This window comes from Pistacia vera, unplaced genomic scaffold (genome assembly GCF_008641045.1).
Source record: "Pistacia vera cultivar Batoury unplaced genomic scaffold, PisVer_v2 Contig118, whole genome shotgun sequence".
Lineage (NCBI taxonomy): Eukaryota > Viridiplantae > Streptophyta > Magnoliopsida > Sapindales > Anacardiaceae > Pistacia > Pistacia vera.
This window is the reverse complement of record NW_022195226.1, coordinates 886,071-899,785: the sequence shown is the minus strand read 5'-3', so window position 1 is coordinate 899,785 and position 13,715 is coordinate 886,071. Positions and strand designations below refer to the sequence as shown.

General features: G+C 34.1%; 2 pseudogenes; both read right to left on the bottom strand.

Moving 5' to 3' along the window:
• Window positions 1-819: 819 nt before the first annotated feature.
• Window positions 820-1,672, bottom strand: LOC116108798 (annotated as a pseudogene).
• Window positions 1,673-9,142: 7,470 nt separating this feature from the next.
• LOC116108681 lies at window positions 9,143-10,037 on the bottom strand (annotated as a pseudogene).
• Window positions 10,038-13,715: the final 3,678 nt, after the last annotated feature.

Genomic DNA, 13,715 nt, shown 5'->3' with positions numbered 1-13,715 from the left:
CGAGATCGGCTCCTGACTAGGCGATCACGGCCGGGATCTCCTGGCCAGTAGTGTTAGAGGTGGAGGCAGAGAGACGGTGGAGAGCTGTAATGTGGGTTAAATTTGAGATGGTTATTTTCTACTTGTCCTAGTTTGGGCTTAAAAATAATTTGTTAACTTATTTGTTAAGGCAGTATAGTAATAACATCTTCTATATATATATGTGTCGGGACCTAAAATTAGTAACAGTGTTGGTGAGAAACTGAAATTTGTGAACCACCGTGGGAACTTGTCATTTCGCTTTACCTTGGGTGGGAACATCAAACATGTCTTTTGCTCAATTATATATAAAAAAGGTGGTTTATATATCCCAGCCAGTTTGCTTCACAGTCAAGAGTACTGCCCTTTTATCAGTATTACATTTCCAGAAATGTGACTGGGGGAAGCAGTGAAAAGTGAAAACAACGTCTTTTGAAAGTGCCCAAATCTTTAATGCTAAAATAATATTTGCTGCAATATGCGTACTTGTTTATTTTCTTGGAAGCTCCCTCAACAAAATTACACTTCATAAATCGGCGCCTCTTAAATATTAATGTTAGAAGCTTCAATGGTTTTATGTGCTTCATTACCATGCAATATTTAAGAGGCATCATATCTTACCATAAACACTCAGAATTAAAGAAGAAGGGTTACAGAAAATGCCTTACATGGAAGCACACTTACAATTTAGAGCAAAGCAAACCAGATAACACTTTATTTTAATACGGAGGAAAAATAAAAACACACGTAACCATTCTAGCTGGCGATCTTATTAAGTAAAGCTAATTATGCTTCTCTTGTTTAAAAGATTGGCTTGCGAACGAGAACAACTGAGTTGATCACATCATTTGTTGGATGGAATACGGAAAGAACTTCAAATTCCATCAATTCATTCTCCTCAACAACTGGATACAAAAATGCTCTTGCTCCATTTGCACTTCTCACCAGCAAAACTCCTCCATCCTTCATGTACTTCCTAATATGTCCAAGAATCTTCACTTTCTCTTCTTTACTCATTCTAACATCAGCTGCCAAGAATATGCAATCATATTCTCCTAGCTTCTCCTTCACTTCCATTATGTCACAAGTATGAAGTTTCATCCTCTTTTCAAACTCGGCATCAGAAGAAACAATTTTCCGAGCCACATGATTGGCCGCCTCATCGATATCAAAGTTATCAAAGTGTGGATTTCATGTGATGTGAAGCCATTATAAGAGATGTTAGAGGCATTGGACCCGAACCCACAAAGGCTACCTTCTTTGGTTTCACCACTCGATTCTGAGAGAGGATTGTTTATTCTAGATTTGCTAGCTTCACATAATTTCCATGATAAGGAAAGAGATTGAGATTGTTTAGAGGTTGGGGGAGTTTGATTATGAATGATGCAAACTCCAGGTCCAATAAACCTTCAGCTCGGCCACATAGAAGTATGAGACTTTGGACCATTTTTTGAACTTCTGGAGACAAGGCTTTAACGTCTATGGATGAATTGACGGTACATAGTTTCACAAGTTGAGTGAAGAGACTATTGACTTGCTTTGAAGGCTTCAGAGACTCGAGTTTCGAAATGCTGGCATGGATTTGCATAATGCGGGCTGTAAGGAGCTCAGCCGGAATTTGGCTTTCAGAGTTGGGGTTTTAGTGGGAAGCCATTATGCTGTGTCTGAGATTGGAGAGTGAGTTAATTACTTGAGTTTTGTGTTTGTCTTGTGGAAAGCCCCGGCCACATACAACTATTTATATAGGATAAAATCTTGAAAGTTCCTGATATTTTAACTCTGATTAACGCATGACAATGATGTTAAATCTCCTGAAAATGTTTAAGGTCAATAGATCAGGCATGTTTCATGGCATTCGATCTTGAGAAAGAGAAAAATAATTGAAGATTCTTGATAATATATAATTGTTTGTATGACCAAGAAAAAAGTATTTATATTAGTTTATATAACCAAGAAGAAAATATTGCATTAGTTTATGACACTGTACCTAAAGTTTGTTAATATTTGTTTAAGCCAAATTTGGTAAGCCAAGAAAAACAGTTAGCTTGGACACTTCATAGTTGTACTAATTCTTTTCACACCCATGCACCTATCACTGTTAAATTATTAAGTTAATAGATCCCAGATACATTTCATGTTCACAATAGAAAGCTGGAAAAGAAATGAAGTTTTGAAGTCAAATCATGGAGCACGCCTGATCATTTTCCATGTGAGTCCATTGTCTGTCATATTCTTGCATGGTAAACTTTCGAGAAAGAAAAATTTAGACGAATAAATTATGTATAAAATCTTTTTATATATAAACTTGAAAAGAAAAAATTATTGGGGTGTGCTTGCCAAAACAATCGAGAGTAATATGAAATCAAAAACAGTAAACACATACAAGTAAAGAGAAAGAATAATACGTGCGACTTGCCTGGTTCACCAAATTAATAGGTTCCGTCCAACAGAGTCAATATTATTGAAATACTGTCTCACCTCTCTCGTTACAATGAATATAATTTGCCTTATGATTTTCTATCACTCTCATACTAGAGAATAATAAGTTTATATAATATGTTTAAAGAGTAAGTTAGAGAATAATAAGTTTATATAATATGTTTAAAGAGTAAAACTTAATATTATAAGGATCTATTTTCCTAAGCCCTAACTCAATTAGGAATTAATTACTTAGAGAAATCATTCAGCTGACTCTTTATGGAATAAGCCCAAACCCTTGAATGCGTCTGTGTGGCTCGCTATTGTTGAAGTGGTCGACAACTCTAACACTTGTTAACTGATTTCTTGATACTTCAGAGAGAACCTCAATGCAATTTTTGATCCATATGGACGCACATTATTTCATTGTATTAAATTTGACAAATATTATTTAATGTATTGCTAAGATACAATTCAGCATGAATATCCATGTTTTACAGTAGCTACTTCTGTTTAACTATTTATTTATTCCCATTTTTTTAGGGTTCTTAAGTTGGTTAAGCATAAACTGGAGGGTAAACCCTTGTGTGTTTGACCTTTTATAAGTGAGTATTGCTGGTTTCGAAAATACGACCCCAACCCTGTTATATATATAAGACTCCAACCACTTAATGACTCAACGTTTTGGGTGAAGGGTGTTTACGTGCCTAAAAGCATACCCATGCAGGCCTTGGCTAAAAGTGGACAACTTCACAAAAAAAAAAAAAAAAAAAATAATTTAGTGGGATTGGGATTTGACATCTCTCCTCCACCATCTGTCTCTCCTCAACGCCATCGTTATGTCTCTCCTTATTGTGTATAAAGGTCTAAGGACCAGAGTGTCATATGTGAGTAGAATAGGGTCAGACAAAACTTTACCAATACGCTGCGTTTTACTAAAGAAAGCAGTATATATGTGCTTTGTACTGTAGCTTTCGTCTTTAAGCAGAAAAAATTTTCCAGATCTGAATTTGTTTTCTCTCTTAACCGTTTCTTTCTCCTCTTTTCTCAAGATTCTTTTGCTGCAATTCTTTTCTCTTCATGGTATCAGAGCTTAAACCAGAATTATGATGACTCATTCCAGAATTAGGATCAGAGCTGCCATTACTAGAGTTCTGTTTAGAGGCTACCAAAGCAGAGGCTAGTTGATCAAGAAACATGTTCAGAGCACTATTCTGTCTTTCAAGCCTCATTTCATGTTTATGTAAGAAGAATTGCGCTTCTTGCAAGGTCATGTGATTACTATTGGTAGTCAATAAAGCCACTATAGCGTCATACTCAGGACCTAATCCATCTAAAATGTACAACAACAACTCTTCATCACTAATCGACACTCCACTGGCAATAAATTCATCACCTAAACCTTTCATAGTCAAGACATATTCACTAATACTAAGTGCATTCTTCTTAGTGGTTTGTAATAAGTTTCGCAAGTGTAAAGTTCTAGCTCTGGACAGTGATTGGAAATGAAGTTCAAGAGTGTTCCATATTTCATATGAAGTGCCACACTTAGCTACATGACGGAACATGGACTCTGAAAGTGAAGATAAGAGCCAACTTACCAAGAATTGATCAATTTTGTTCCAATTGTAGTAGCTAGGGTTTCCTTTCTTGACCAATTTGCCAGACTCCTCGTCGGATTCCATTACAAACATCGGAGGGCATTCTTTTTCCCCAGTCACATATCCATCAAGACCATGCGAAATTAAGGTTGGAAGAATCTTTGAACGCCAAAATGATTAATTCCTGTCAAGAAGCTTTACAGAGATTGTAGGTAGAGTAGGTGGAGTTCCTGAAGCTGTCACGCTACTGGATCCAGCTTCCATGTTTACTAATTTCAGAAATTGAGTCACAAATTCTTAAAGAAAAAGAAGAAAAATCCAAGAAAATTGAACCAAAGACGTTTGTCTATAGCTGATTGTTGATGGTTGAATGTTGTTTTTTTTGATGTTTTGCAAAATTGCAGTTCGTGCAGTGTGTGAATTTGTGCAGTGTGTGAAGCTGTTGATTGACTGTAGTTTTTTGTAGAAATGCAGTTTGTGAAGTGTGTGGAGCAGTTAATTTACTACAGTTTTTGTGAAGAAATGCAGTTTGTGCAGTGTGTGGAGCAATTTTTTTGTGAAGAAATGGAGTTTGTGCAGTGTGTGAAGCTGATTTGTGCAGTGTGTGGAGCAGCTGATTGACTGTAGTTTTTTTTTTTTGTGAAACATCTTTGATGCAGTTTTTTGTGGAGAAATGCAGTATATGGAGCAGTTGCTTGACTGCAGATTTTTTTTTGGTGAAACATCTTTGATGCAGTTTTTTTTTTTGTGGAGAAATGCAGTTTGTGAGCTGATTCTGTTTGTTGCCTGCAGATTTGTGTAAAGATTCTGTTTTTTAGTCTGCAGGTCATAAGACTGCAGCAGTTTGTTAGAGTGTCATATGTGAGGATAGTTCAGTTTCAGGGGGAATATTGTGTATAAAGGTCTAAGGACCAGAGTGTCATATGTGAGTAGAATAGGGTCAGACATAACTTTACCAATACGCTGCGTTTTACTAAAGAAAGCAGTATGTATGTGCTTTGTACTGTAGCTTTCGTCTTTAAGCAGAAAAAATTTTCCAGATCTGATTTTGTTTTCTCTCTTAACCGTTTCTTTCTCCTCTTTTCTCAAGATTCTTTTGCTGCAATTCTTTTCTCTTCACTCCTCAACGCCATCGTTATTCATCTGAGACTTTGATTCAGATTTGGTTGAACGTTGGGTTGATTTGGGCTTGATTTTTGTATATATATTTTCTGGTTGGTTTCATCATAAACTTTTTATCATGGAAGAGATGACAGGGATACGTATTTGAACAATAATTTGGAGTTGATGGATTTATTTTGTTGCAAGGAAGATTTGCTAAATTTAATTTAATTAATTTTTTTTTTTTGTGAAATTAGGAAGAAATTATTACGGTAAAACTATGTGTATTAAAGATATGGCTTATATTATTTAATTATTTATTAATTTGTTGATTTTCCGTTGAAATTGTATTTATTAATTTAAAAATGATGAATAAGGATAAAATTTACCTTTTAATATATTTATACTCAATCAAATACCAATTTGAATGAATGGAGACTAGGGCTGTATGTGAGCCGAGCCGCGAGCTAAAGTCAAGCCGATATCAAGCTCGAATGGCTCGATTATCCATCAAGCTGAACCTCGAGCCACCGAGTACTCGGCTCGATAGGCTCACAAACGGCTCAAAAGGGTATAAGTGCAATGTTTTCAAGTATGGGGGGATATATGATATTTAACATTTACTATATAAATTATTCCAAAAGTACAAAAGCCCTAGAGTCTTCCCTAGTTAGTAAATACGGGTACGGCAAAAAAAGGGTATGGGAATTTTATGGGTATAATACGGCAAACGGTGAAAAATACGTTTATAAAAATTCGGCCATAAAATTCGGATACGGAAAAAATACGGTACGGGTATATACGGGTTTAATATGGTGCATTATCAATAATACGTTTTGAAAAATACGGCAATATCAATCTTAGTTTTAACATTTTTATGGACTACCTGGTTAAAATCAATATAACATTTCAAATACAAAGTATTCAATTAACCAATAACACAAATACACAATATATAAATATAACTGATATTCAAATTATAGTCTCCAGACTCAAACACAATCATAACAAAACCAATTGTTTACAAAAATTACAAATACACCCTGCAGTCAGTTTACAAAAATTACAAATGTACCAAGTAAAAGTTAAAACTTAAAAGTATATATTTTATTAAATTTTCTCCCTCCTTTCTCTTCTCTTTCATTTTCTCGTTCTTTTCAAAACTTTCTTCTCTCTTTCTTCTGTAAGTTTCTTCTCTTCTTTCTCTTTCTTTGTTCTACCTTCTCTTCAGTCTTCACTTTCTTCTTAAAAGTTAAACCTTCGTCTCTTTTGTATAAAGTATAAACTTATGTCTATACAAAAGAGACAAAGGTTGTGGAAATTGATTATTTGCTGGAGTTGATTGTTGTGTGTTGATTGTGGGAGTTGATTGATTGCTTGTGGAAATTTGTGAGGAAGAAAAGCTGAAGAAGAACTGAGGAAGAAGAAGAACTGCTGCTGAACTGCTGAAGAATTGAAGAAGAACGATTGAACCAGTGAACCAGATCTGTTTTAATTTTTTGTATAAACCCACCAAAACGACGTCGTTTTGAGGGTGTGAGATTATGCTTTTTTTTTTTTTTTTCAAAAATTCGCGAATTATACGGTATACTTTATTATACGCGAATTATACGATAGATTTTACAAAATTCGATACGCACGTTTTATACGCGAATTATACGGCTGTCCGTATAATTCGCGTATAATACGCTTTTTTACTAACTAGGGAGTCTTCTACTTCAGGTCTTCAGCAGCTGTCACTTCTTCTCTCTTTTTCTCTTTTCTATTTTCCTTCTTCTTCTTGTCTTTCCTCTCTCTCCTTCTCTTTTCTCTTTTCCGTCTTCTTATTATCTTCTCTCTTCTCTTTCCTGTCTCTCCTTCTCTTTTTTCTCTTTTCTATTTTCCTTCTTCTTGTCTTCTCTTTTCCGTCTTCTTCTTGTCTTCTCTCTTCTCTTTCCTGTCTCGCTTTTTCCTTAACCAAGTTGCATTTTCTTCTACGAAATGCTTGACATGTTCAAGTGATTGAAAGTAGTAATTCCACATATGTGTTCGATTTGTTAAATTATTTTATGGTGGATTTGAGTTCATCTTTTGTTTACGCAAGAGAGAGGATGTAATCTATTTGTGTGTGATTTATTTATAATTATAAATGTAATTTTGATGTGAAAATTTGGTTGGGTATTTTGTCAGATGGGTGTACTATAATTTTGATGGCACAGACAAAACTTGACTTTTGATTTTGATTTTTAATACGATAATTTTGTTCAAGAGGAAGAGGAAGAAATAGACAAGCTGAGCTCAGCAAATCATCTCGAGCTTGGTTTTCAAAGCTTGATGAACTCAAGCTCGAGCTTGAGCTCGCTAAATTTTCACTAGCCAAGCTTCAAACACCATGGTGTTTGGCTCGGCTCGTATACAGCCCTAAATTTTGGAGACTAACAGTTCAAATCAACGTAATGATATTGTAGTTTAGCTAAAACCTAGGGTGGGAAAATAGTTCAGCCCATTGACAATTAAAAAATGTTTTTCTCCCTTTCGTTCCCCATGGCCATGGATTACCCAATTAGGTACTAACAATATCGGTTTGTGCAGAATGCAGTCGCACAATTGTTAAATGTGAAGCCTTAAAACGACACCTTTGTGACTTAAACCGACACTCAATCCTGATCGTTGGTTTGAATCCAGATCTAACGGCTGAAGACTTAGGCTGAGTCAAACCTATAAAAGCTGATGGCTCTTCAGTTTTTCATTAACGTGTTTTTCTCTCTATTTTGATATCTCTCTGAGTTACAAATTAGGGTTCAAGATTAGGGTTTGTTCGTGTGGGTGTAAATCTGCAGGAAATCTGTCCATTGAGTTGTGTTTCTTAGTGGGGAGGGAACCTGGTGTAGTGTTCTTATCTTAGATTGTAGGTTTACTGTTGTTGGTTCAAATCCTGTTTGATCTTGGTTGAAATCTTGTAAGAGAGAGAGGTTGAGGGTTGTAACCGTTCTTGATCGAAATAGAAAGTGCAGCGAGCATCTATATTCTGGAGCTCAACGTGGACGTAGCTTGTTCACTATTGAACAAGTGAACCATGGTAAATACTGTGTGTTGAATCTGTTTGGTTTGCGTTGATTGTGTGTTTGTTGATTGATGTTTGCTTGATTTGTTTACGATTATTTACAACAACAATCTTTAAAATAAGCTCGGAAATATTAATTTATTCGACATCAAATGTTTGTTTCATTTATTCGAAAAAGTACATTATTCTTATGAATCTCACAGGTTAATATTATTAAACAGATAACATATCATGAAGCTTATATTAATTAATTTATAACACATAATAAAATAATTGGGGTATATGACATTTATCACATATCTTGTTATTTTTTTTGTTATAATAAATATTTAAGGTAAAGTAACGGAACTATTTAATATTTTCTTAACATGAAATTATGTATATTTTGCCAAGCAATCATTTGGTTTGTCATTTTATATGCTTTTTTGAAGCCAAGTATCTTTCCCCTCAAATCTCACAAGGAATTTTGGTAAAAGTTGTGGTTTTTATAACCGAAGACTGGGCTAAACGGAATTTTATGTAAAAATGGTCTTTCTTATAACCCACAGTAAAAAATGGTCGACTCGGATATTAACATTTATTCTAGTAAGGATTTTTACACGGCACTTCGATTTTTATTTTTTTTTATCTAGAATTTGCGATCTTTACCTTTAATCCCATATGTAAATTATAGGCAAGAATTTCTAATACTGGCGAAGGAATGAAAAGTGGAAACAAAATCTTTTGGAGGTGCCCAAATCTTTAGTGATAAAATAATTAGCTTGCATTATTTAAGTGGCATCATATTATATAGATCTCAGAATAAAAAAGAAAGAGGTACAGAAAATACCTTATATGGAAACACAGTAATATTACAACTTCGATCAGAGACCACTTTATTTTAATGGAAGGAAAAATAAAAACATACACAACCATTCAAGCTGGTGATCAAGCTTAAGAAAAGCACATCATGCTTCTCTTGTTTAAAAGATTGGCTTGCGAACGAGAAAAACTGAGTTGATCACATCATTTGTTGGATGGAATATGGAGAGAACTTCAAACTCCATCAATTCATTCTCCTCAACAACTGGGTACAAAAATGCTCTTGCTCCATTTGCACTTCTCACTAGCAAAACTCCTCCATCCTTCATGTACTTCCTAATATGCCCAAGAATCTTCATTTTCTCTTCTTTACTCATTCCAAAAAGAGCTGCCAAGAATATGCAATCATATTCTCCTAGCTTCTTCTTCACTTCCAGTATGTCACAAGTATGAAATTTCATCCTCTTTTCAAACTCGGTATCTGAAACAATTTTACGAGCCATATGATTGGCCTTCCCATCAATATCAAAGTTATCAAAGTGTGTGGATTTCATGTGATGTGAAGCCATTATTAGAGACATTACAGGCATTGGACCTGAACCCACAACGGTACCTTCTTTGGTTGCATCAATCCATTCTCAGAGAGTATTGTGTATTCTAGACTGGCTAACTTTACATAATTTCCATAATAAGGAAAGAGATTGAGATTGTTTAGAGGTTGGGGGAGTTTGGTTATAAATGTTGCAAACTCTAGCTCCAATAAGCCTTCAGCCCGGCCATATAGAATTATGAGACTTTGGCGCATTTTTTGAACTTCTGGGGATAAGGATTTAATGTCTATGGATTATGGGAGGGTACATAGTTTCACAAGATTAGTGAAGAGACTATTAACTTGCTTTGAAGGCTTCAGAGATTCGAGTTTCAAAATGCTGGCACGGATTTCAATAATGCGAGCTGTAAGGAGATCAGCAGGAATTTGGCTTTCAGAGTTAGGATTTTGGAGGGAAGCCGCCATTATGCTGTATCTGATTTTGGAGAGTGAGTTACTTTTAAGTTTTTTGTTTGTCTGGTGGAAAGCCTTTGCCATGTACAACTTTTTATAGAGGCTAAAATCTTGAAATTTCTTGATATTTCAACTCTCAATTAACGCATGACAACGATGTTAAATCACCTGAAAATGTGTCTATGGTCAATAGATCAGGCATGTTCCATGCCAGTCGATTTTGACTGAAATAAAATTAAAGAATCTTGAAATTTTATATTAGTTTATACGACCAAGAAGAATATTTTTTTACAAATATGTGAGGAAACCCAAGAATTAATATTTGTTTAAGCCAAATTTGGTAAGCCGACAAAAGCAGCCAGTTTGGACACTTCACGTTTTCTTTTCACACTCACGTGTCTCTATTGATATTATTAAGTTAATAGATCCCAGAAATTTTTTATGTTCACACTAGTTAAAGCTGAAAAAGAAATGAAGTTTTGGAGTCAAGTTAAAGGTCTTTAAGGCATGGTGCATGCCTGAAAATTTTCCATGTGAATCCATTGTGTCTTATGAATATTCTTGGACAATAACCTTACAAGAAAAAAAATGTTAGACGAATAAATTACGTATACAGTCTTTTTATATACAAACTAGAACAATGAAAATAATTTTTTTTGGTTGTGCATGCTGACTGATTTCTTGATGTATATAACAAGAATTCTGTCCACAATGTTCTTAATTAATTTGGACTTCGAGTTTGTGAGAGAACATCTAAGCAATTTTTTATCCATATTATTTCATTGCATTAAATTTGGTTTCCTTCCTTTTCGCTTAAGTTTGACATATGATATTTTTATTTATGTTACTTAATGTTGATGCAAGAATTACACCAACTAGAACGATCCGATTGACCTTGGTGGAACCGAAACGAATGTGTGCGTGATTAAAGATAATCAGTAATGTGATATAAAAATATGCAAAATAAAGTAAATGTAAAGCAAGTAAAGAATACGAAAGGTTTTTAAAGTGGTTCGGCAAGTTTAGATCTTGAGCCTACATTTATTATTTTTCTTATTTGCTTAGAGAGCTTACAAGAAAATAATTTATTGTCTAGAATAATTTGCTAACCCCTATTCCATCGTTGGAAAAGGTTTATATACAAGTTTTTACAAAAGAAATAGCAAAATTAAAGGAATTACAATTAATACTGAAATGCAACTCTGATATTCTTGCGATTGAGCTCTAAGATCGCACCATTATTGTTGTTGATCTGATATCTTCTGAAATATCTAGAATCTGAGCTTATCTGTGATTTGCTTGAATAGTTGTCGAGATTGGTCGCGACTAGCTTATGTGGGTCGAGCTATATCTCGATGACCTTATGCTGGGTCGGACAAGTGTTGAGCCCAACTAATTCTGGGTTGAACTATAACCTCACAGAACTCTGACTTCTCCAAGCTTAATGGAAAAATTACACACAACATCTGTCCCTTAGTGTTTAATGCTCGTTTCGAGTTTTGAAGACTAATTGCCCGATTTGATATTAAGCTCGAGCTTCACAAGTTGTATGCTAAATGCAAGCTTGGCCGAGCTTAGAGTTGGAAAAGTAACCCGCTCAGCCTAACCCGACCCGACCCACGGCGGGTTACTCATTTTGGCGGGTCGGTCCTAACCCGCCCGCCAACAAAGGCAGGTCGGGTTAGGCCTGCCATTTTTGGGGGATTGGCTGGCCTAGCCCAGCCGGCCAACCCTAACCCACCGGGTTAGGCTGCGGGTCAGGCCGAGTTAACCCCTTTTTTTGATTTTTTATTTTATTTTGTTTTGTTTAGTTAACTTTTCAAATGAATAATTAACAATTTATAAATGAATAAATGTAATTGTTTTTAGTTAACTTCTTTTCGAATATCAATAATTCAATTAAATTAATTTTTTTTTTTGGTTAACATTTCAAATATTAATTCAATTTTAATACATTAAAATTTTAATATAAGAAAAATTAAATTTATTTATTTATCAAAAAATAAAATAAGAAATTACAATAATTATTGCCTCGTTAAAAACCTTGGGACAAAAACTTGATAAAGAAAAAAGAGTGCAATAATTGACAATTAATTTACAAGTTATAATTTACAAAACAACTAATTTTGGGGTTGACTAAGACCTCCCTCATTCGTATCATCTCTATTACAAAATTGAAATGATTCTATTAAAGTATTGTCGACAACCTCGTATTGATCTTGATGGTGCGACCGTTCCCAATCTCGAAGACATGTGAGGACTTCAATCATTTTTGGTGAAAGTTCAGTCCTCCTTTCATTTAAAATTCTTTCACTTGCACTAAATGTTTGTTCATATGAGACGATTGAGATATGAACAGCAAAAACATCCAAGCAAGTCTTGATAATACCGGAAAAATACATTTTCTGGTTTTCCAATATTCTAAGACATCAAAGTTGGCTCTTTGTTGTGGATCTGTTAGTAACATTTTGGGAGTTCCCAAATATTGTTGAAGCTCGTTACTCTGTGACTGCATGGCGGACAGTATATTCGTTGTTGCCGTTGGTGCTTTTGAAGAGGAGGCTGTGCCTGTGCTTCGGGTTTGGTTCCTCTTCGGCTTATTAAAGGCACTCCAGGTGTAAAAGTCTTCATTTGTTGTTTCTGATGCAACTTCCCTGTGTATTTCGTGTCTTTGCGGGTTCCCGTACCTGTTTTCATATTGGAAATATACCTCTGCAATACAATTTTTTACCTCTCCTATTTGATTGGCAAATGCTACGTTTTGTAAATTTTCAGTTAATGTCTCTAAACCTTCTTGTTTAATTCTAGGATCAAATATAGCACTTAAACAATAAAAAAAAGGAATGGGTTTAAAATATTTTAAAAAAAAAATTTCCATTGCCTTTATTGGTTCTTTTAAAATTTCATTGTTTTTGTTTTTTGTAAATAACTCAGAAATTTTTATAATTGTATATATTACCAATGGACTAGTAGGATAATACACACCAGAAAGTTGTAAAGTGGATTGGTAAAAAATTTTAAGAAAAGAATGAAATACTTTAGCTATTTGCCAATCATTTTCTACCAAATAATGAGGACCTCTATTATTTGCTATAAAATAACTAATTAAGTTAGCATAAGGTAAACATGAATCAAGCATTAAATAAATACTATTTTATCTAACAGGCATGTCTAATGCAAAAGTTCTAGGAGACATATTTGATTTTATACAAGCATCTGGAAATTCAGCATTTCTTTTATTACTATCAGTAATCCAAGCTAAACAATCTCTAATTCTATCAATATTTTCTTTAATTGTTTTCATACCACTTTTTACAATTAAATTAATAATGTGACATGCACAACGTTGGTGAAAAAACTTCAAATTGTTATAAAAAGGATAATTACTTTGAAAAAGAATCTATAGCTGTAGTATTAGTACTTGCATTATCTAAAGTTAAACTTATCACTTTAGTAACAATATCATAATCTTCTAAAACTTTAAAAATTTTATTAGAAATTTGTTGACCACTATGATCCATATCCATTAATCTAAATCCTAATAAAGATTTATTTAAAAACATTCGTTATCAAAATAATGACTAGTCACACAAATATAATCTTGTTTAGCTCTACCACTCCAAATATCGGCAGTTAGAGCCACACTAACATGACAAGTATATATTTTATTTTTTAATTGTAATTTCATTTTCCTAAACAATTTTATTAAATCATTTCTAGTTGCAGTTTT